Genomic DNA, 24,774 nt, shown 5'->3' with positions numbered 1-24,774 from the left:
CAATTAAGTTGAGGTAAACAGGAGGATTCCTACAGGATCTGAAAGAAAGAAGATAGTCGGTTGGACGTTGAACACGGCAAATATGTGCTTAAAGTTCATAAAAAGATCTACTGCTTTGTTCCTCTGCTCCCTCCCTTCCTCCCCAGCACTGGACTCATCAGAGGTCACCAACTATTTGTTTTCTTTGTTTTGGAGCTACCACATTGCCTGGCAAAGCTGTGGGGAGATTAACGGAATGTGCTTTTTATCGGCATGCAGGGATTTTCTAAAGACGTGTTCCCAAAAGAGTGCTGTGTCATCCCATACCGTAAAAACGTGTCAGGTTGGACAGTTAGGACACGTAAATAACAAAGAGGGACGGGCTTTGAAAGAAACAAGCAGTCTTTGTGCTCAGTTGTGTTCTGAGCTAATTAATTTTTTGAAAGACATTCTTACAACCATCCGTTTGGCACCGTTAATCTGTTCGCGGCTGTCTCATGGATGATTGCTGCGAGATAGCTGGCACAGGAGAGGCAGCTGTATTTTTCGACATGCTAAGCAAAACAAAGTCTGAAGGCGCCGAATTTGTAGTGTCTCCGTCCGTGAACCCCTACCTCCACAGGACGGACATTCCTGCCATTCTTTGGGGTGCGCCGCACGCTGTATCTAACCTCAGAGCATTCCCTAAGACTAGCACCTGCTTCGGTGAGGTCAGACGTGTCACACGAGGGCATGGAGATCAAGGGGCTCTGCTTTCTGCTGGAGTGTCTGACATTGTTGATGTTGTTGTCTGTCATCTTGGTTGCTGGATAAAGCCTGTAAGTGTGAAGACATAAGTTCATTAATCAGTTGCACCACCTTTTTTGCGTTTAGTCTTTCAGCACAAAAACCCATCTTATTTAGAAACTATTCACAACCACAGATTGACCTCTGGGCTCAACACATACCTCAGACTTGCAGGAATGTTGAAGTAGATGGCATATTTTAACATTTTGAATGAGTCATAATCACATTGTTTGTGATTTCTACAATAATATAAGCCCTGGTGTGTGACTTTTTATCCTATTTGAGTCTGAAGAAATGTTGTATGCTCAAAGTCTACTTTGACCACTAACTTCAGGCTTTTTTCCATGCTTTAAGTGGAATCAGATTTTTTTTTTTCTTAAATAATTTTGTTTTTTTCTAAGCTTTTAAGTTATAGGTGAACAGATTATTTTTTTTAGTAATCACTTTTTTACATAGTAACCACACAAGGTTCTGTTGATTCGCCATGTGTGAGATTTTAGCAATGGATGTTTCACCATTGATTGTTTTTCATTAGGGCAGTATTCAAATCTAAACACATAGTGCAACAGTGTGGGAAAAACAGAAGATGTGGCATATATAGTGTCACATTTTTTTTCTTTTTGTATATGGGTCAATGACGTGACGGGTCTTTTTTTTTTTTTCTCCAAAGGCCTTCCCTGCTGAAAAATCCAGCTAAAACCAGCCTAAACTGGTTGACTGGTCTTAGCTGGTTTAAGCTGGAAGTAGCTGGTTTTAGCTTGTTTTAGCTTGTCTCCCAGCCTGGCTTAGCTGGTCAAGCTGGTCTTTCAGCCTGGGTTAGCAGGTGTTCAGTTGGTTTAAGCTGGTCAAAAGTCAAAATCCCTCTAAAACCAGCTATGACCAGGCTGGGAGACCAGCTAAAACCAGCCTGACCAGCTTAGGCTGGTTTTAGCTGGATTTTTCAGGAGGGTTAACGATAATAAAAACAAAGATATGACATCCAAAGTATGTACGTGATCTCTTTTATTGAAAGGTTTTAATTATATTTTGCAACAAATAAAGGTATTTTAAAGGTGCCTTAGAATCAAAAATTGAATTTACCTTGGCATAGTTAAATAACAAGAGTTCAGTACATGGAAATGACATACAGTGAGTCTCAAACACCATTGTTTCCTCCTTCTTGTGTAAATCTCATTTGTTTAAAAGACCTCCGAAGAACAGGTGAATCTCAACATAACACCGACTGTTATGTAATAGTCGGGATCATTAATATGTATGACCCCAATGTTTGCATATGCCAGCCCATGTTCAAGGCATTACACAAGGGCAGCCAGTATTAACTTCTGGATCTGTGCACAGCTCACTAGGTAAGCAAACAAGAACAATAGCGAAAAATGGCAGATGAAGCAATAATAACTGACATGATCCATGATTACATGATATTTTTAGTGATATTTGTAAATTGTCTTTCTAAATGTTTCGTTAGCATGTTGCTAATGTACTGTTAAATGTGGTTAAAGTTACCATCGTTTCTTACTGTATTCACGGAGACGAGAGCGTCGCTATTTTCATTTTTAAACACTTGCAGTCTGTATAATTCATAAACACAACTTCATTCTTTATAAATCTCTCCAACAGTGTAGCATTAACCGTTAGCCACGGAGCACTATCAAACTCATTCAGAATCAAATGTAAACATCCAAATAAATACTATACTCACATGATCCGAAGCATGCATGCAGCATGCATGACGAACATCTTGTAAAGATCCATTTGAGGGTTATATTAGCTGTGTGAACTTTGCAAATGTACTGTATTATAGTCGTGAGCTTGGGGGCAGGGAGCATGAGATTTAAAGGGGCCGCAGCCTGAATCGGTGCGTAGTTAATGTACAGCCATTTCATTTGTGATTAAAATACCTTAAAATGTAATAAATGTATATATTTTTTATTCTGGCATGATTTTATAACATCATATATCAACATCATGGTGTTAAAATTATGTGTAGAAGTTATGAGAAAGAATGTCCGGAAAAATTAATTCATTGATGTCATTCAGAGTAACCAATATAAAGGGACCATTTTGGATCAAGTCATGCGGTTAATATCATGTGACAGGATGGGACATCATTCAGACACCTGCAAAGAACGACATGGTCATGAAGCAAAGTAACTAACTCTCTTTTAACTATGTGAAAAATTCATGTTTTCACTTGCTCATACGCATGTCCTGAAACATCAGGTCATTCGGTACAACCGCTATAAAACATGGAAAATGTTGTAATATTTTAAAAACTTGTACTAAATCTAAAATGTTTGATTGCCCTTTTGCTAGCTACCTAGCAAGCTAACTAGCTAGCTAGCCTTTTAGCATTGTTTGAAAATATCGTCATTCGGTATAACCAAAAGTGTCATTCGGAAATTTTGGTTAAACCGAATGACTTTTTTGATGACAAATTTTGTCCATCTTGTAATAAATGACAAAAGCAGTGTTAACAGATTATAAATACCACATAATCTCATTGTTAACACTTAATACAACTTCAAAATTAATTATATCTCCATTATACACTTTTAAAAACCTTATTCGTCAATGACCCACATATAATGAATGTCACTGGAGTTCAGTGGTGTTTTGGACCCCATTAGCTTTCATCGTATGGTCAAAAACATTATTCAGAATATCTTCACATTTTTAGAGAGGTTGCAAGTTATTTGTGGCCAAATCATATTTTTTATGTACTCTATACTGACTTTTTTGCATTTACTGCTTTACAGTCCCTCTAGGCCAGCAGCTCATAGCTGGTGGATGCCCTTCATCTTTGACGCTCTGCAATGCATCTTGAGTCTGAAAGCAGACATTTATCTCTATAAATGAAATGCATTCATGTTCACACGTGTTACAGACATGAGACCATAAGTAGGAAATGCCTGCAATGTCTTTCCCTAACCAACATGCATTGCGGCCACGTTACAGTGACTCCCAATCCAGTGGAGCTTACCGTCCTCAACCCTCAATTACCATGGGGTGAATCAGTCTGCCCGAGTCTGAGTTAAATATAAACGCCTGATACTTCAGCAGAGGGAGGCAGTGCCATTACTGCAAAAGAGATTTAGCCTAATCAAAACTGAACCAGCCATCTCTACACAGAATAATAATGTCTGCTTCAAAAAAACATTTACATTTCATTTAGGCTGCGACTATTGACTTCGACCGCAATTGTACAGTGTTTGCTTATCCCTGGTGAGTGCTTATTTTAAGTTTTGCTAGTATTTCCAGAAGTTATTTGACTCTTTTATGGGGGAAAAAATGGGTTTTCAGACTTTAGTGAACTGTTTTAACCTCCATTAGCTCTGTGGTTCTTTCTATTCCTCTTCATTCACCTTCCTGTCAGACCTCTCTTTTGTAAAGCTTTGGCCATTCACTGTACCATGGCATGGATCACTATTTGAAGACATGTAGAGCAGAAGAAGCTGATTGTGAGTGGTGAAGTAAATGTCACTGACCCAAAAGATCTCTGGGTAATTGTACTGGTGCTCCCCCAGACTGTCAGGTTTGTAGTGCAGGGGTGGAGCAGGAGAGAACGCTGAAGAGGCTCCAGATGTCTCACTGCAACTGTGTTGCCCAAATCAGGCCATTTCAGAATCTCTGGCATGACGGAACAAAGATCTGCTCCACCTCTTGAGGCAGAGTGGGTGCCTGGGTTTTGGATGAGGTGATGGCTTTAAGATAACAGCCGGGTCCTGAACACTCATCTCAGCTAAGTATCTGATGCCCTTCTGATGCCAAACGGGTGGTTGATTTTGGATTAGCAGCCTAAGCTGCGCTTGTGCTGGTTCATGGGTACCTATGTAATGCTGGACGTGCCTTGAAAGCTTGGCATGCTATCAGGACGTCCATCACATTGCAATGTCCAGTTACCCATTTGGCATGCTGACTGCGTGCCCGATATAGACCTGCCTTACTTGCCTGCGTTTTCTCATGCAATGCAGAGCGGCACCAGCTGACCCTTCCATAACACCCCTGTCAAACTGCCTCTGCTTCTTGGCTGCTCACTCAGTCTTATTCAGTCAGACACCCTCTTAGACGGATGTCTGTCCTCACACTCAGTAAGCTGTTTCCAAAAGTGCTAACGGAGAAGATTGTGTGTTAATGAGCTGAATATTTGTTAGCATGAAGTGTTTAGCCTCTATACCCCTCTCTGGGCCTATAATATCATTATATATTTATTCTTTTATATTTCATAAAGCATTGTAGAATTGCATATTCATTATAGGCCAAAGAATTGCATTGTTCAAGAGTGTTTTTTGCTAATTTGTTAGATTATTCATTTAGCTGACAGATTGGTATCTGAAGAGATGGACTGAGTGACTAAAATATGCATTTTGAAAATATTATATATATATATATGTGTGTATAATACAGTCAAGCCAAAAATTATTCAGACATTTTTGATATTTTTGATATTTTTTTACTAGTGGGTGCAGGACACTATAGTTCATTTATGTAAATGAGGATAGCAAAATAAAGTAAAGTGACATATTATACCCAAAAATTCTTCATACAGTGGACTACCAGTAAAACTGATAATAAATTTGGAACCAAAAATTCTTCAGACACTTTGATCTGACCATATATATATATATATATATATATATATATATACACACACACATATATATATATATATATATATATATATATATATATATATATATATATATATGTGTATATGTATATATATATATATATATATATATATATATATATATATATGTATATGTATATATGTATATATATATATATATATATATATATATGTATATATGTATATATATATATATATATATATATATATATATATATGTATATGTATATATGTATATATATATATATATATATATATATATGTATATATGTATATATATATATATATATATATATATATATATATATGTATATGTATATATGTATATATATATATATATATATATATATGTATATATGTATATATATATATATATATATATATATATGTATAATATTAATATATATAATATATATGTATAATAATAATGTTAATATGTATGTATATATTAATGTATATGTATTACTAGTATATATACAGACCTAGTAGTAACATTTTACAAATATATTATAAACGCAGCATTTATTTATTTATTTATTTTATTTTATTTTTTTAATTTGAATTTATTTATTTATTTTTGGCACACAATGTTTACATTTCTGTGATACATTATATATATTTGTCTTTAGTAAATTGGCCGGTAAGAAGTCTGACTGATGTGAATCTGATTTTTCATGTGCTTATTTTTAAAATTTGGTGGTAACTTAGGAATTTAAGGGCCAGATTCACTTAACAGGGCAAATTAGCTTGAGAGCGCAATTCCAAAAAAAGCGTAGATGGGTGTGGAAAGTTGTGCGCATGATCTACTGGCAACGCACAAATTAAAGAACACAGACGCAGCCGGATCATTTCCATAATGACCAGCGCAATCTACCAAGAGCATCGCAAATTAGTGTCTGATTAACCAATAAGCCTCATCATCACAATTAGTTCTAGATGATTTTAGCTGGCTTTTTCTCTGCCATCGAATGGCATGCCTGTTTACTCAGCCCCAATGTCCTGTTTGTTTGGTAATGTCTGTTTTCCTCTAGCTTGTTAGGTGGACCATCCTCCTGTAGTTCTCTGTTTGTATGAGCGCGAGAAAAAAAGATGAAGTAGTTTAGATTGGAATGATAGGCCCACAACAATCCTGTCAGTAAACATAGAGGGCAGAAGGGGAGACACTCAGGAACCGGAGACTGTTTGTGCATGTGTGTGTGTCCTAGAGGATAACAGGTGACGACACAGGATTAGCGGGAATAGCCCTAGACTGCTATCACAGATTGCCTGTGTTCTCCTATATCCAGCTCTGGCGTATCTTTTCCTCTCTCAGCACTAAGCGAACGACTGATAAAGAAATGATCAGGATTGTTTGTGTGCATGTTGGCAAGGTCAAAGAGTGCATATATGGGTAAAAGTGCATGTGTAAAGCAGTATTTGTGTATGTTTTTTTTTTTTTTTTTTTTTAAGAATAACGGCTGCAATTGGCTGGCGGCCAACCAGTGAGGCCATAGGAAAGAGGGAAAGGTGCATATGTGACACTTTCGTAGGGTCTGCCATAGCAACAGGACTGGATGAAGAGCCCTCTGCCCCTGGATCTCATGATTAATGACACTGGCCTGCTGGATGCTGGCGGACAGCATTGTACCACTGTGTGTTTGCTTTTGTTTCATTAGTTCTCTGAGAGAGCCGCAGTTTTTTCGGCCCGTCAACTGAACTACGCACACACATAGTACATTTCAGCCCGGCTTGGATGGTCATGGCAGCTCGGGAGAGAGCGGATGAAGAATTATCCACTGGGGAAAATGATAGTGACGTTGACGCTGGAATAGATTTTTGTGTTTTCAGCTGTGTAGAAATATTTTTACAACTCGACTGCTGTTCAGAAAAGATATGCTGTATGTAAACAGCTTACTCAATGTGCTTTACTGCGAAATCCTCTCATACACACTGAAGCTGTTGTAACTGCCTCAGATTGATAGACTAACTGTGCTTGGCGTCCTTTAGTAGACATTATCCTGCTTTTGGCCGCAAGGATCGATTAAAAGCTTCAATGCCCCCCCTCGCCCCCCTTACTTTTCCATTACTTCCTTTAGTTCACACTTGTCCTTGTTAAAGTCTTCAGGCTACTTTGATGGTTATGTACAGACTGTTTTGCACCCCCTGATAAGGTAAGAGGCCCTGAGGGAGAGGTCATGTCCCTTAAACTCTGCCTCTGTCCTCCTTCCTTATAGCATCTGCAGTATTGTGCTGTATTAAAATGGACCATGTGGCCATTGGATAAGAGGCGATTTGTGCCATTTTCTGGTCTGTTAAATTTGCAGCTTTCTTTTACGTAACAACACTCTCTAATGGAACGATTGGGTTTGGGGTTTGAGTATTGATCTTAAACATTTGGTAAAGATCTTTTCTTATCTATTGTTCCAGGACCAGCTTCAGCCTTGATCAGTTCTGTTGTTGTTTTATGAGAAAGGAAACAGCGAAGATGGTCTCCACTCAGTGAAAAAGTGGCTTGCTGGTTCTCCATCATGCCATCTGTCTGTGATGGTCCTGAGGGATTAATGATGTCTTCTGACAGCTCTTTAGCGTGTGCTAGTCACCACATACAGAACTGCCAGATTAGCGCTAACAGTTTGGGGAGGGGTGGCGATTTCCTAGATGTTTTTCTGTTTGTACTAGACTCTAATGGACTACAACGTCTTATCACGATTAATTCAGAATGTTTACTGTTCACTTACATTCTCGTTAGCAAAAATACACAAACATTTAGAGAAATAAAAATTAAAATTAAAATTCATTTTAAGTAGTTTATTTTATTTTGGTTCAATTTTTTATTTAAATTGAGATATATTATATTATATTATATTATGTAAGGAATAATTGATGACGGGCCGTTGAATTCTTAGAAAATAATGCACACCCGAGGTGGTAATGTGGCCATGATGCGAAGTGGCACTGTTACACCTTGGGTGTGCATTATTTTCTAAGAATTCAACGGCCCGGAGTCAATTATTCCACATATACTATGGTTACCACACCTCAAGACACTGTTCCTATGTTGTATTTCAATATATTTGTCTGGTTTTTGTCCTTAAAATCTTATATGTGGGACTAATTTCTTACGCATATCATTCCAAGCCTAGCCTTGATAGCAGACTAATACAGTTCGTACAGTTATTAACACAGTTGAGAGAGAGAGAGAGAGAGAGAGAGAGAGAGAGAATAAGCATATGTGAATTAGCCTACCTGAGTCTGTGCGTCTCTTACTGCAGCAGTGTCTCTACTAATAGCGAAACTATAAGTTTATCTACCTCAATAAACGCACATTATCTCACTGGTGAGAAATGCCATGTATCTTTTAAGTTGCTAAATTATTTTAATGATTAAGTCATTCGGGCAGCGCTGACAAAACGTTTCTGTGCAAATGTGTGTCCGTACTATACAGTACGTGACGTGTGTATGTTTGAAAGAGAGAGCGAGAGCGAGAGAGTATGTCGTTTTCATCCTATTGTTTACTATATTTATTTGCTTGGTCAGTGTCGTTGTGGATTTTGTGTCTTTTGCGGTTGTAGGCTGTAAGGATTGTGATTTTGTGATATGTATGTATGTATGTAAAATACATCCATACATACATACATATATTTTAAAATACATACATAATATATAAAATGTCTGAATGTTGTTATTAATGTTAGGGAAAACTTAGGAAGAGTGACCATTGTGATCATCATAGTGATTTACTGCATTGTTCTACTCGATTCACTCCAGTGAGTTTCAGAGAAGTTTTTCTACAATTCACAGAAACAATAGAGCACGCAGGTTTAACAATAGTGCAGTCCAGATCGGCAGGGAGAAGCTGTCATATGCTGTTAGCTACATTTGCTCAGTATTGTTACTCATGTCATCCATTTCTGCTGTAGATGTACGAGCCGTTTGTTCTCACTGGGGTTGAGAAGGAACAATAGTGCAAGGCACAGCGTTGACACAAGGTTGTTTAATGAACCTCAACTAGATATGCACCTCTGAATGATGTTCCCGGGGTAACTGCCGTTTTCTTATTTGTTCGTTCAGCAGGCTTTTTCATTAGCCTTTTCGTTACCGGTGCTCATTCTTAATCTAAATATTAAACTTGAGCTTGGGTTGTGCTGAGGACGTTATGATATCTCAAACTGGGTGCCTTGTTGAGATGTGTGCTATTATTTAGACTAGCAGATGATAAAATGGGCAAAAAAATAGACATATAAAGGTCAGTAAGTGACCAACCAGAAAGCTCTAGTGACCACCTAGCAATGCCTATTAACTGTCCAGAACTCCCTAGCATCATAGTGGTGACTTTAGCATGGACAAGCATCATTACTATTGTTCTATTACTATTTCATTCTTTTCTTGTCTCTCATCCCTTCTGCATTTGATCTCTTGTGTTTTAATGGGCTCTTAGGTGCAACATTGTGTTTTCCTCTTGTTTATATGAAAAATGGGGAACGAAAACTTTAATCTCTGCTTCCAGCCACGGGTGAAGTTTCACACTTTGAGATGAAACAGGAAAAATCTGGAGATGAAAGAAAATCAGTGCCATGTATAACAAGCATTCTCTCACCAGGACCTGAGAGACCCTTCCACCTCACCATATGAGGTTCGAATTTCTCCACTTGATTGTTTAGGCCCTTCAAATGACATTATAGCCCCTTTGATCGCAGAGCGGTATGTTTTGTTTTTCTCTCAGTCTATTGTTTGTGGTAACCCACAGCAAGGCAAGCCAATCCAATCCACTCGCTGGCTGTCCAAAATTAAAGGTTGAGAATGTGCTTTGTGTGTGCATCTAGAGTTTATGGGGTTGGAGAAGGGCTTGAGTAAGGATTTAGTGAGGATTTGTCAAGCACAGAGTTCAAGAGGCAAACGGCAATATTTTTCTTCAAAATGCAGCGTGCGCAAGACCAAGGCCTTGCTGAAGTTCTCAGAGTTTAAAAAAAGTACAGAAAAAACCTTCAGTTTCTTTCCATCAAGCTGTAGCATAGAAAGATTTAATCTAGTAAGAACGCTCTCAGCCACTCCCTCTACATCTGCTCTCCCTGCTTTAAAAGAGAGAGAGACCTACAGTAGGTAAGCCATATTGGTTTACATTACCAAAGTCTTAAAGAGAATAATCCATTCTTCTTCTACACCTCCACCTCCTGCCTCAACACATATTAAACCCACTGTTCCGGAAAAGGCCGTTTGGATCTAATTGAGGCCATAAACTCTGGTAACGGTGGTGCAGAGGGACAGCGTGAATGACCTCTTGTGCATGTCGTGCCCTACATCAGTCTCGCTTGGCTTGATGCTGTGAGTCACAAGAGGTACTCATCTATTCCTTCATGTTCTTACATCATTCGAAAACACAGCAGGATATATATATATATATATATAGAGAGAGAGAGAGAGAGAGAGAGAGAGATGAATTTTCAGCTGTCATTACTCCAGTCTTCAGTGTCATATGATCCTTCAGAAATCATATGTTGATTTGGTGCTCTAGAAACATTTATTATTATTATCAATGTTGAAAACAGTTGTGCTGCTTAATATTTTTGGGAAATCATGACAATTTGTTTTAGGTTCTTTAATTACTAGAAAGAACATTATTTATTTGAAATAGATAACTTTTGTAATATTATTTAGGCTATATGTAGTGAGTGCATTGTGTTTCAAAGCTGTAATCAAAGTAGAAAATGGAACAAATACTGTCTGTTTCTGCATGGCTTTTTCATCATACTTGCTTTGGTCTGCTCGGTTCACGTCTGTGACAAAAGAGCACACTGTTCAGGTACATACTAAATATGTATTCAAAAAAGTAGAAATCCATTTTGAAGTATGTTGTTCGGAGATAGGTATTAACATACAGTATTCATGTGTAATCATCACTGATACATAAAGGACATATCATTCCTTTGATTAGGCTAAAGAGAGAGGAACCTCTTTGGAGCAGCCAGAATACATGTAAAGCTAATGAGAATGAATAATGGATGCAGTTGAAGAGGGCTGAGTAATGTGCGTACACCTCTACTGAGGTACAGACAGTCCCAGCAGGCTTATGCTTTCCCACTGGAGGCCTGTGCTAAATGATTACTGCAGTCAGAAAGTGTCTTCTGATTGGTGCAGCGTACTTGGGTGCTTGGGAGATTTGCATTGCATTCTAATCTGAGGTTAATGGCTGTGTTTTGGTATAATTATACTGACCCACCTGATGAAACTTTGACTAACAAATGCATTAATCTGTAATGATCATGGCACTATATTTCTGTTCATTTAGTTAGCATGATAATTGTACTCACAAGATCTATCAGTGATGTAAACCACACAGTAAAAATGGATTATCATTTTTAATGAGATCCTGTTAGTTAAAATACAATGAGAATAACTGTGTTTGATTGGTCACAAGAAATATCGGCAAGTATTTGATATTCTTTCTGGTATTTTGAGTTACCATCTTTACTATGGTGCTTGTCGCCATTTAATTTCCTTCTTTTACACTGTGTCAATTGTGTGTGATGTAGCATAATGGTTAATGACCTGGACTGATTATAGGTCTAACCCCTTCAGAGTTGATCCATGACCTTTCACTATGAGCAAAGCACAAAGCTCAAGTTGCTCCTGTGGGGATGTCCCTGTAATAAGTGTACTGCAGTGTTCTTATTAATGAGTCTGTTCTTTTTAAAGGTGCAGTAGAGCAATTTCTGAGAAACGCTGTTGATATTTGAAATCACCAAAACGAATACACCCCAATCCTAAAGGACCACACCCCTATTTTGATAGCTATGCCCCCTAAATTCACAAACACTATGCAACACAGGCACCTCACCCTCATGAGTGGACACGCCCCTTACTGCTGATTGGCTACAAGTGTGTTTTGGTGCTCGGTTCGATCCACTTTCAACAGTGTTTCTCAAAATCCATTTACTGCACCTTTTAATGCATGGATTCCCAAACTTTTTTTGTCAGCTGAACCTATTGATAAAACATTTTCCTGAAGGACTTCCTTCATTTTTAAGCTAATGTTTTAACAATTTAGCAACACATTTGCATGTTCAGAATGCTCTGATGTCATTTAATGGTCACATAAACAAAATATTTCATCTTTTATTAGGTGTTTGAATCAGTCTGACAAATTCTTTGCTGGATAAACTCTGTAATATAGTTTTGTGTACTTAAGGTTGGTGAAGATTCATTACTGACTGATTGTTCATACAGCTTAAAGACATTTGCTATTTTTAAATAGTAAATTATTTTAAATTTCAATGAAAATATTTAAACTATGAATTAAATCTTTAAATGTTACCAAAACAGTTTGTCACCTTGGATTTATAAGGATCTATTTGACATTTTTGTCATAATTTTGGTTAGTTTTCTGTGACAACTTATTTACATTGTGATTTTGTTTTAAGTTGTCTACATTTTGGGACTTTTTTAAAGAAAACAAAAAGGTTCTATCTACAAATGAGTGTGGAATACAAAAACTTTGAAGATTAATCTCTCAAAACTGCTCAGAATGCAGATAGAACTTTATAATTCCAAAGTGATGAGTTCTGTTAAATTTTCCATTTTTGTTATTCAGAAGAGTTCACTAATATAAAACAGTGTTCAACTCATACTATGCAGATTTGTAGTGTTATGCCATGCTAAACCAGCATATCGATGCCACTGTGTGTGTGTGTGTGTGTGTGTGTGTGTGTGTGTGTGTGTGTGTGTGTGTGTGTGTGTGTGTGTTGTATAAATATGGAGGCATTATGTTCTATTACGTAAGACCCACCACAGTATTGCCTCTTGCCTGTGTTCAGTTATTCTCACTGTTTAGAATAACATGCAGTCAATCTCCCTCTCTAATGTTCTAGCATAAGACTATTTTTAGCATCTGGTATGTTAAGCATATTGAAGCTGGGGATGATTCAGGGAACTTTATCAGCCCTGTTTTTGCTTTCTTGTCATGTTTCATTGAGATAAAGTGTACAGAAGCCGGCAGAGACATTAATGATATGGTTTCCAGAAGTGTGAGGCATTTTATATTTCTTCTAAATGATTGATTATTCAGCGATTAACACATACAACACTTTTTTTTTCTTGGCAAATGCAGAATGCGTTTAGCTATCAAAGCAGATATGAAACACTTTTCCACCTGAGTTGCTTTTTATTATTGCACGTTAATGATTTGGAAAATACCAGTTTTACTAACAGGATGTCGAGTGTCAGACTGTGCAATGCCAAGAGACGTAGAATGAGGTTTGAATTGATTTTCCTTTGTGAGCTGTGATATACTATATGCTGGAGTGTGGAGGAGCCCGTGGTGGAGTCATGAATGAAGAATCCCGTTTCTGAAGTAGATGAGAGCTATTTATAGTGAAATCCTGTGGGGTGTTTTCCACTGTGTGTGTTGTGCTAGACATTTGAGGCGATTAAAATTCACCCATCTGAAAAACAGATAGTGGCTGCACACTATTCTCTTCTCCACTTGTCTGTCAGAGCTTATGGCTGAGATAAGGAGTTACATTTGATTTCAGCATTGCTGCCAAACTTGGAGTGTTGAAATGATCCAGACAGGTTCACTGATGCAAGGCTTTTCCAGCAGCATCCCTCAAACAGATCACACGGGTCAGAAAGTGCTCCAGTGAAAGGAAAGATCCCTTTCATGCTTTCTGAGCCTTGAAGGTGAATCCAGACTCCATAACTCTTTTGTATTTTCATCAATGGTTTGATGAATGGAATTTCTGTTGATTTATTCCCTGAAAAAAGAAGTTGGGCAGGGCAATTTGAAGGGTTCAGCCTTAAAAAAAAAAAAAATTGGCAATAGCCTTTAGTTTACTTTACAACCAAACGGAACAATAATTTGCTACTTGCTATTGGTATAGTTGATGTGAAGTGAAATTAAGAAGATTTGTTTATACTATACGTGTTTTATTATAATAAATATTACATAATGAAGAAGGGTTTAACGATTGCAGAAATGTTTATTTATGTTAAGATTTTAAATTGTAGTCTTGCAATCCATTATTTATTTATTTTTCCCCATTATAAGACAGTGGATCTGTGCTATTAGATTTAGCTAGATCTTTGTTGTGGCACACATTGAAGCTTATAGTTTGGATCTGAGGATCTGAATAATGAAGCTAAAGAAAGATTAAGGAAGTTAACCCTTTTGAGAGACCTGGGACATTTTAATATAGGATCTGACAGAGGAACTAATGATATTTCTGTACAGGAATGCCTCAGAATAGATCTTTGGGCACATGAAAGCTTGGCTTTAAAAAAAAAAAAAAAAAAAAAAGAAGTTTACTTCAACCCAGCAAAACTTTTTGCTACTTGCTAATGTTAGTGTGAGGTTATATTGAGATGAGGGAATATTCTTCTTATAATATTTCTTAATATTCTTTAAAACTCTTAATATATTTTTTTTTTTTTCAAGCTAAAGAGAGATTAAAGAAACTTGTTTAGAGACCTGAGTCATTTTAATATACAATAGGAACTGACAGAGGAACTAATGATATTCCTGTACCAGAATGCTTCAGAATAGATCTTAGTTCTTATGTGTTCCACTAGTGTTATTTGAATGTACTATAAAGGCCTTTTTTATGCAAACGAATCAGTCCTAGAGCACAAGGTAACTACCTTTTAGTTTAATCCGTTTCTGTGCATTTGATGTATGTTTTACTGAAAATAGACAGTATTTCCTTTATCTCCCAGAGACAGGTACTCCAGTCTCTTGGCATGGCATTTCAAGCCCTTTCAGACCGAAGAGAGGCAGGCACCTTGTAGCCATATGGAGCAGGAATGCCACAGAAGAGCCTCTTAATCTTCTCAACATGGATTGAATTTGAGGGCCTTGTTTTCAGATACAAAATAGGAGTCCAGTGTGGCTTTCTGCATAGCTGTTGATGCTGCGCTTTTGGCTGCCACTGCACGTCGGGCTTCTTCAGTAAATGAAGGCAGGGCGAAGGGAAGAGAGTGGAAAAATCGGTTCTGGCTGTCCTCAACCAATGAGATGAGTGCGTATAGATATTCCTCCCTTGCATTTGAGTGGGATTAAGACCAGCTACTGTATTGAGTTGCCTTTACAGAAGTGATTTGAGCACTGCCAATAGTTCAAAGCTGCCTTTATCCTTGGCTATACAGACCCTTCCAGGCCTAATAGCATTTTCCTAGCTTGTTTTTAACATTTGCCAACATTATTTATGTTGTGACAGCTCATTCAGCGGCTAATGCTTTGCTGTCAATGCAGTTAAATTCCAGGGTTGCTGTTGTTCTGTGTTTATGTTCTCCAATGCAATTCTTTGATTGTTATTTAACAGCCTTTTATCCCCACGTTTTTAGTGATTTTCAAACACTATTGCTTTTAGGATCTTTTATTGCATGCTCAGTCAGTCATCTTCCCATTTTCCCCCCTTTAAGCCCTGTTAGAGAGAAGGCTGTCTGGGAGAACCTTGACAGAATATTGGATTTATTCAATATGACACCAGTATGAAGTCTTTCAGTTTTTATTACACCGTGTAGTTCTAGTTTCATCTTACAAAGCTCACCGATATTGTTTTTTGTTCTGCTCGAACAAACTTTGGCAGATCCCATTGGCACATCTTATATGCCTGTCGACTGCAGATGGCCAAGGGTTATGAAAGTTCCATGATCCATCTTTATCAAAACAAAGCACTGTTTTCTTTTGTCTATATAATTTCAGACCATGATATAAGTAAGTCCGAAATTTTATGCCATTGGATTTTGGCTGTGCTTCATGTCCGTGACCATCCCACTGAGTCGCCTAAAGCTTTTGGAAACATTCCAAGAATTAAGGCTCCTTCAGTAAACATTTACACCCCCGTCACTCTTAAATACAGTTGCTGTGGTTAGACAAACATATTTCAAGTGTATCTCAGTCTCATTTTAGAGCCATGAAGATCGATATACTTCAACCTCTGGCTTGAGCCATTTCCTCAGTGTCCCAGCCAACAATATGCTGTATATGAAATGTTCAGCATGTTGGAAGAGTTCAGGTAAGCTGCAGATCTACTGAGAATTTAGTAGATTCTCAGAATGATAAATGTATCAGTGTCTGAGAGGCTAGAAAAACAAAACCAGTCTTGTGTGCTCTATCTGATCTCATTTAGCTATATTGGCTGGTATATGCTTGCCAACCAGATGACCGCACGCAATTCGCATACTTTATCATTTAAAGATCTTACATAAGGACACAGTGTGAGGTATTTTGTCAAATAATTAAACAAACTAAGATTTAAATTAAATATTTTATATATATATATATATATATATATATATATATATATATATATATATATATATATATATATATATATATATATAATTTTTTTTTTTTTTTTTTTTTTTTTTCTGCAATAATTTAAAAAATATATATTTTCAAGTTTAACATGCAGATTTTGTTTTTGTTGAATGATTAAAAATTAGGGCTGTCAAGCAATTAAAATTTTCAATCTAATTAACTACATGATGTGGCGATTAATTAAAAAAAAAAAAAAAAAAAAAATATTGTGCTCGAATCTCATGGTAGTAGCTCATTTTCTCATGGGCTGGCAAAGCAGAGAAAGGGGAGGTAACCTTTCCCCTTATGACGACATATAAGGAAGATTCCAGATTGGGCCGTCTGAGCTTTCATTTTCTCTAAGGCGAAGCAAAATACCCAGGGCTCGGTTTACACATATCGCCTTTTCTAGCCACTGAGGGACCATATGCAGGCTAGGGGAACTCATATTAATGTTAAAAAAACTCATAAAGTGAAATTTTCATGCCATGGGACCTTGAAACAAAATTAGACTCTAAATAAGAAACTAAAACTGCCAGTAGGTGGCGGTAAATGTCTTAAGTCTTTCATTTATTCAATCATTTGATTAATTCAAATGGCTGATTCATTCAGAAGTGAAGTTCACATCAGGCTTGTTGGACTAGAAGCGGTGCTATCAAAGTACAGATCAGAGGGCTCCATATGCTTTTGAATCGCTATCGCTGTACTTTGATGTCACACACCGATTGGTCTGTGTAGCGCCGCTTCAAGTCCAACAAGTCTTTTATAAATGGTCCGCTGAATCATTCATCAATTCAATCTATCACTCATCGGAGACGAACAGTTCTGCTTTGTTTTTATAGTTGCAAAATTTAACAAAACAGAATGTTTTGTCTAAAATAACACAATATTAACTTCTTATTTACTGAACTGTTATGTAAAATCAGTAGGCTATCGCATTTGCACTTGTTATATTTGAGACAAAAACAGTATTCGTGTAATATTGCACTCATTACTTGTGTGATATTGCTTAACTCATATGATCTAATATGAGAAGACAACTCAGAAAGGGGCATTTTTGCCCCAATATCTTGAATTATAGGGACATTCTGACTGCATTCTAGACTCCATTGCGTAAGGAGTTGTGGCCCTGCATCATTTGTCATCACATTTGGACTACATAGGTCTGGGGCGGGGGAAGTGCGTTAAATGTGTTAACATTTTTAACACGTTAATTAGATTAATTAAGGTAAAAAATAACATGTTAAATTGACAGCCCTATTAAAAAATATATATTTTTAATAATTTTAATACTTTATATTTACACTACACTTTTACATACAGAGATAGCTGTAAGTCATTCATAAATTTCAAAACTGTGGAAATTGTTTTAGCAGCCCAAAATATCAACTTTTTTTTTTTTTACATCATTCAGATGTAAAAATGTAATTAAGTTGCGACGCATCATTCCGACGCATCAACGTAATTAAGTTGATTACGCACTGTTCATGTTCATCCCTAATCCTCTGTCATGTTTCAAACAAAACAAAAGTCTAGAGCAGATGCCAATGGCAGCGCCACTTAAAGGTGCCCTAGAATTAAAAATTGAATTTATCTAGGCATAGTTGAATAACAAGAGTTCAGTATAGGGCTGCACGATATATCGCATGAGATTGTCACGCGCATTTCGTCAGTAAAGCCGGTTCCCTGATTACCGCTAAATCGCCATCACCTGCTTTCAAATGGAGCGGCATTTAATAGACAGAGCCGTAGATCACTGAAAAGCCACGCAATATCGCGTTTGTTATCAAAGGCTTCATCTGCGATATGAACGCGATATTGCGTGGCTTTTCAGTGATCTATGCGCGTGACAATCTCATGCGATATATCGTGCAGCCCTAGTTCAGTACATGGAAATGACATACAGTGAGTCTCAAACTCCATTGTTTCCTCCTTCTTGTATAAATCTCATTTGTTTAAAAGACCTCCGAAGAACAGGCGAATCTCAACATAACACAGACTGTTACATAACAGTCGGGGTGTACGCCCCCAATATTTACATATGCCAGCCCATGTTCACGGCATTACACAAGCCAGTGTTAACATCTGGAGCTGCACAGCTGAATCATCAGACTAGGTAAGCAAGCAAGAACAACAGCGAAAAATGGCTGCTGGAGAGATAATAACTGACATGATATCATGATATTTTTAGTGATATTTGTAAACTGTCTTTCTAAATGTTTCGTTAGCATGTTGCTAATGTACTGTTAAATGTGGTTAATGTTACCATTGTTTCTTACTGTATTCACGGAGACAAGAGCCGTCACTATTTTCATTTTTAAACACTTGCAGTCTATATAATTCATAAACACAACTTCATTCTTTATAAATCTCTCCAACAGTGTAGCATTATCATTAGCGTTAGCCACGGAGCACTATCAAACTCATTCAGAATCAAATGTAAACATCCAAATAAATACAATACTCACATAATCCGATGTATGCAAGCATCATGCATGACGAACACTTTGTAAAGATCCATTTTGAGGGTTATATTAGCTGTGTAAACTTTGTTTATGCTGTTCAAGGCAAGCGCGGGCTCCGTGGGCGGAGAGCACGAGAATTTAAAGGGGCTGCAGCATGAATTGGCACATTTCTAATTATGCCTCAAAATAGTCAGTTAAAAAAATTTATTAAATAAAATGTATGGGGTATTTCGAGCTGAAACTTCACAGACACATTCAGGGGACACCTTAGACTTATATTACATCTTGTAAAAAAAAACGTTCGATGGCACCTTCAATACGAGCCTGCACATTTTTAGAACGCACAACCACATTCAGCGACAGTATCAAACATGGCATTGTCCATAACATCAGGGAGTTTTATCACAATTGACAGAGTGTTATTAAATAAATGAGTCCAGTCGAGGCATGAGTTCTTCCATCAGATACTTTAAACAACCAACAAAGACTTTAAATGCTTAGTAACCGAGTACAGAGAGTACATTTGAGCCAATTACTTTGACGTGTTGTTCCAGCCATAAAATAAAATAAAACAGAAAAAATTTAAATGTATTTTATAAAACGTTTTTTTTTTTTTGGTGAACAATAAAATGAGTGTAAAAAAAAAAAAAAAAATCATGTGGACTTGCATTGAAGGGTGGACATGAGACTTCAAGGTTGACTTGCTTTACTCAGTCCTTTAAGTAACAACCTAAAAACACCCCAGAACACCTTAGCAACCACATAGCAACACACTTAAAAAAAAACAAAAAAAAACCCTCAACCAGAACAACCTAGAAAATGCAAAATAGCACCCATTGTGGTGGCGGTTTCTGTACGGATAAGCACTACTCACATTTTTTCTTAAAAAAAAAAAAATTTAATAGTCAATTTAATTTTAATAATTTCGTTTGGTGCTTTTAGTTGCACAGAAATGGCATGCTTCACTTATAAATTCTAAATAAATTCCACTCAAATCTGTCAGCCCAACCTTAACCAGTGTTTCCCAATCACTTCACTGCTTCTGTGTTGCTATGGTGCTGCTACTATGAGAGAGAGGTATTTTTATGGGTGTTAGACTTTGTGGAGAGTCTTGGATATCAAAGTGTGTAAGGTGTACAGAGGGACAGATGTTTGGAGAACGCTGGTGCAGATTAATGCACGGTCTGGCCGACTGTGCCACTCAGGATGTAACATCAACATAATCATGTCAGTGTCAGTGCAATGAGAGGGGACGGACAGGACGCACCCCACATGTCACTGTCTGTCTCAAAGCAGGTGGACCTTTATGAGAAATCAAATTAGTTTTGCAGAGTTCACCACCCACAATCCCCACACATATGGTGCACATATAAACACTGGCAGAGAAGACGGCTGATACGTCTCGTGTGACTTAACTACCCGGCATGGCCCCATGTCAAGTGTTAGACATGATGCGGCTCTTCTCTATTACCCCTTCGTCCTTGTCACGTCTGTGCTGACATATAGACTTTATGTTTGTGAGTTCACATTCAGTGTCCTGAAGGGAATAAGAGTATGTGAAAAAAACAATATAATAGGAAATGAACTCGTATGGTGGAAGAGGAACTCTTTGCACTTCTCACTGTTGAGTGAGATTGTTTTGCAGTGCTGTGTATCTCAAAACTAGTCTGCAGGGTTATAGAACTCTCTAGTCTCTTGTTTATATAATTCTCTTCTCTATTCTGTTCAGTGTATGATGCTGGACTGTACGTGTCCCCACCAGACAAATGTGACAAAGGTCAGAATTGTGTTGGCTGTACATTTCAAAGAAAATTATAGGATCTCAGACCTGATTTGCACATAGATTGGATTGGCGACTTTAATTTGGACTCCAGCCCATTCAGGTTAAAGCAGCAGTTCAGCCAAAAATGAAAAAAGTCTATCATCATTTACTCATCTTCATGTCATTTCAAAGCTGTATGATCTTCCATATCATTTTGTTTGAATCTTTTTTTGTTTGTTTGTTTTAATACAATAACAACAATATAAAAAGCCATTATATATATAATTATTTAATTTTGAAAAGCATTTAGTTATGATATAAAATAATGTCTTTATGATATCGCACTTACTGTTATTCACATGGCATAAATGGGTCTTCATACATGACAATATATCATATTTATACATATTTATTTATATCATATTTATTGGTCCTTGGCATCAAAACTTTTGAAAGCCCTTAATCTAAATTATTTCTACACTACCATTCAAAAGTTTGGGGTCAGTAAGAAAGAATATACTTTTATTCAGAAAATTAATTTGATCAAAAGTGAGAGTAACGTCTTATACATTGTTACAAAAAATACTTTGAATAAATGCTGTTCTTTTGAACTTTCTATTAATCAAAAAATCCTAAAAAAAAAAAAAAAAGTATCAGTTTCCACAAAAAAATAACTTTCAACATTGATAATAATGATTGATAAGAAATGTTTCACACCAAATCAGCATTTTAGAATGATTTCCGAAGGATCGTCACAGGATTAAATTACATTTTAAAATATATCAAAATAGATGCGTTAAGTATCTCAGTTTTACTTAGTTCAGTTAAAACATTGTATAACAGTGATATAGCGGTCCTTTAATTCTGCCAAAACGTGTTGCAGATCTGACAGCCTGCTCTTACCTCATTCACTATTTAAAAAAAGACATGTCAGACAGATAAATAACGAATGACTAAACTCTCTAACCACCTTCCTAAATTAGTCATCACATTTCAGAACAAACATAGATGTACAATTCTAGGAGTAGTTCATCAAAGCTGTTTAAATGTTTGTTGTGACTATCCTATACTGAGTCATTTTGTTTATAATTTACACTCTCATTACACTGAGATTAACTGACTTCCTCCTCAGCAGGGGTGAGGCTGAATTCCAGGCAGTTAGGACAGAAAGCCTTGAGAGCTCCTTAGCATTTCCTTCCTGCACTGATACAATGCTCAGAGTCTTTCTGTGTTTACACAAATCTCCAGCAATACATCACATAGCGCTATGAATATACACTACTGTTCAAAAATGTGTGATTTTTTTTTTTTTTTTTTTTTTTTTTATGTTCTCCAAGGCTGCATATTTTAAAGGTGCCCTAGAACTTTTTTTAAAAAGATGTAATAGAAGTCTAAGGTGTCCCCTGAATGTGTCTGTGAAGTTTCAGCTCAAAATACCCCATAGATTTTTTTTAATTCATTTTTTTAACTGCCTATTTTGGGGCATCATTATAAATGAGCCGATTCAGGGTGTGTGGCCCTTTAATTCTCGTGCTCCACGCCCCAAGAGCTTGCGCTTGCCTTAAACAACATAAAAAAAGTTCAAACAGCTAATATAACCCTCAAAATCGATCTTTACAAAGTGTTCGTCATGCAGCATGTCTAATCTCGTAAGTATGGTATTTATTTGGATGTTTACATTGATTCTGAATGAGTTTGAGGCTATGCTCCGTGGCTAACGGCTAATGCTACACTGTTGGAGAGATTTATAAAGAATGAAGCTGTGTTTATGCATTATACAGACTTCAAGTGTTTAATAATGAAAATAGAGACGGCTCTTGTCTCCGTGAATACAGTAAGAAGCGATGGTAACTTTAACCACATTTAACAGTACATTAGCAACATGCTAACGAAACATTTAGAAAGACAATTCACAAATATCACTAAAAATATCATGATATCATGGATCATGTCAGTTATTATTGCTCCATCTACCATTTTTCGCTATTGTCCTTGCTTGCTTACCTAGTCTGATGATTCAGCTCTGCACATCCAGACATTAATACTGGCTGCCCTTGTGTAATGCCTCGATCATGGGCTGGCATATGCAAATATTGGGGGCGTACACCCCGACTGTTACGTAACAGTCGGTGTTATGTTGAGATTCGCCTGTTCTTCTGAGGTCTTTTAAACAAATGAGATTTATATAAGATGGAGGAAACAATGGAGTTTGAGACTCACTGTATGTCATTTCCATGTACTGAACTCTTGTTATTTAACTATGCCGAGGTAAATTCAATTTTTGAATCTAGGGCACCTTTAATCAAAAAACAATATTGTGAAATACTGTTACAATTTAAATTAATCGTTTTCTATTTTGTGATTTATTACTGTGATGGCATCGCTGTCTTCTGTCACGTGATCCTTCAGAAATCATTCTAATATGCTGATTTGGTGCTCAAGAAACATTTCTTATCATCAATGTTGAAAACAGTTGAACTGAACAGAAACTGATAAATATTTTTCAGGATTTTTTGATGAATAGAAAGTTCAAAAGAACAGCATTTATTTTGAAATAGAAATGTAAGTCTTTACTGTTACATTTCTTTTGAACAATTTTATGATTATAATTTTTAACAATTTAACTGCTGAATAAAAGTATTGATTTAAAAGAAAAAAATCTTACTGAACTCAAACTTTTGAATAGTAGTGTAAGCATATTTCAGACTGTTTTGGTTTAGTGTGGTGGTGATTTACTGGTGGTGGTATTTGGCAATTTTTTTAAAAAGGAGACTTAGATGTTGGATGTATTCATGTTTCTTGGCTGATGAATGGAGAGGTGTTGAAGTGAAACTAAATGGTTTTGGCAGCTGTGTGGTTGAACTGTTTGGGTCACACTTCCAGGAATCCAGCTGTAATTAGATGAAGCATGCTGGATATCTCTGGACATGACACAAACGTGGATGCACGCAGATACACTCACAAAAACAAGCCATCTTTCTCAGTTCTGCCTCTTCCTTCCTGCATTAATGAGGGTTTGATATCCGGCTGGCTGTGGGCAGCTGTGATATCTCATGGAGATCTACTTCTTAGAACATCAGATAATGGCTGTTCTGACCCTAAAAATAATTCAAATTTGCCCGCAAAACGATATTTGCATTTTTGCATTTTCTGAATAAAATATGTGTTCCACATGTGCAGTTGTTAGGATTTTTTAAACAGACATAAGATTATAAAGTCAGACAATAAAATAATAAAACCAAAAATATATATAATTAAGGATATATTCAGTTAATTATTTACATTATTATTCATTTTAATTAAATATATTTTATATTTAATTTTTTTCTTGTCTTTCTGTAGGTTTATTTATTAATTTGTTTTTCTTTTCACTCTTAATGGCCTGGGTTTCACAGACAAGGCTTAGATTAAGTCACGTTTAGGCCTTAGTTCAATTAGGACATTTAAGTGGCTTTCTTAAAAATACATTAGAAAAAACATTACTGTTGTGCATCTTGAGACAAAACAATGGTACTGACATATTTTTAGATATGTCATTGCAAGTTGCTTTCAGTTAAAACAGCTCAAACATGCTTTTTAGTCTGAGACTAGGCTTAAGCCTTGTCTGTGAAACCAGGGGAATGACTTTTAAATACTACATGACTTGGATTATAGGAGAAGCTTCAGTGCTCAGAGCTCCATGAGATATTTAGAGATTGCACAACTATACCAGCATAACTGGTCTGTCTCACCTCAGCTTCATTTATTTGGTTTTCTTTTTACAGAGACGATTGTTGCCTCGGGTGTCTCTTTGGCACATCTCAGACTTTTTACAGAAGTATTTGGTAGTTGTTCTATAACTTCTGTGAGATGCGGCTTTATGATGAAACTAGATTCAATGATA

The 24,774-nt window shown here is 36.6% G+C and overlaps 1 protein-coding gene across 11 annotated transcripts in view; it reads left to right on the top strand.

The window, feature by feature from the left end:
* arvcfb (ARVCF delta catenin family member b) overlaps nucleotides 1-24,774 on the top strand; it is a 190,726-nt gene that overhangs the window by 71,419 nt on the left and 94,533 nt on the right. The gene's annotated exons all lie outside the window — the stretch shown is intronic.

Source organism: Megalobrama amblycephala, linkage group LG4 (genome assembly GCF_018812025.1).
Source record: "Megalobrama amblycephala isolate DHTTF-2021 linkage group LG4, ASM1881202v1, whole genome shotgun sequence".
NCBI lineage: Eukaryota > Metazoa > Chordata > Actinopteri > Cypriniformes > Xenocyprididae > Megalobrama > Megalobrama amblycephala.
The sequence above is the reverse complement of the archived record's forward strand: the minus strand, read 5'-3'. Positions and strand labels throughout refer to the sequence as shown.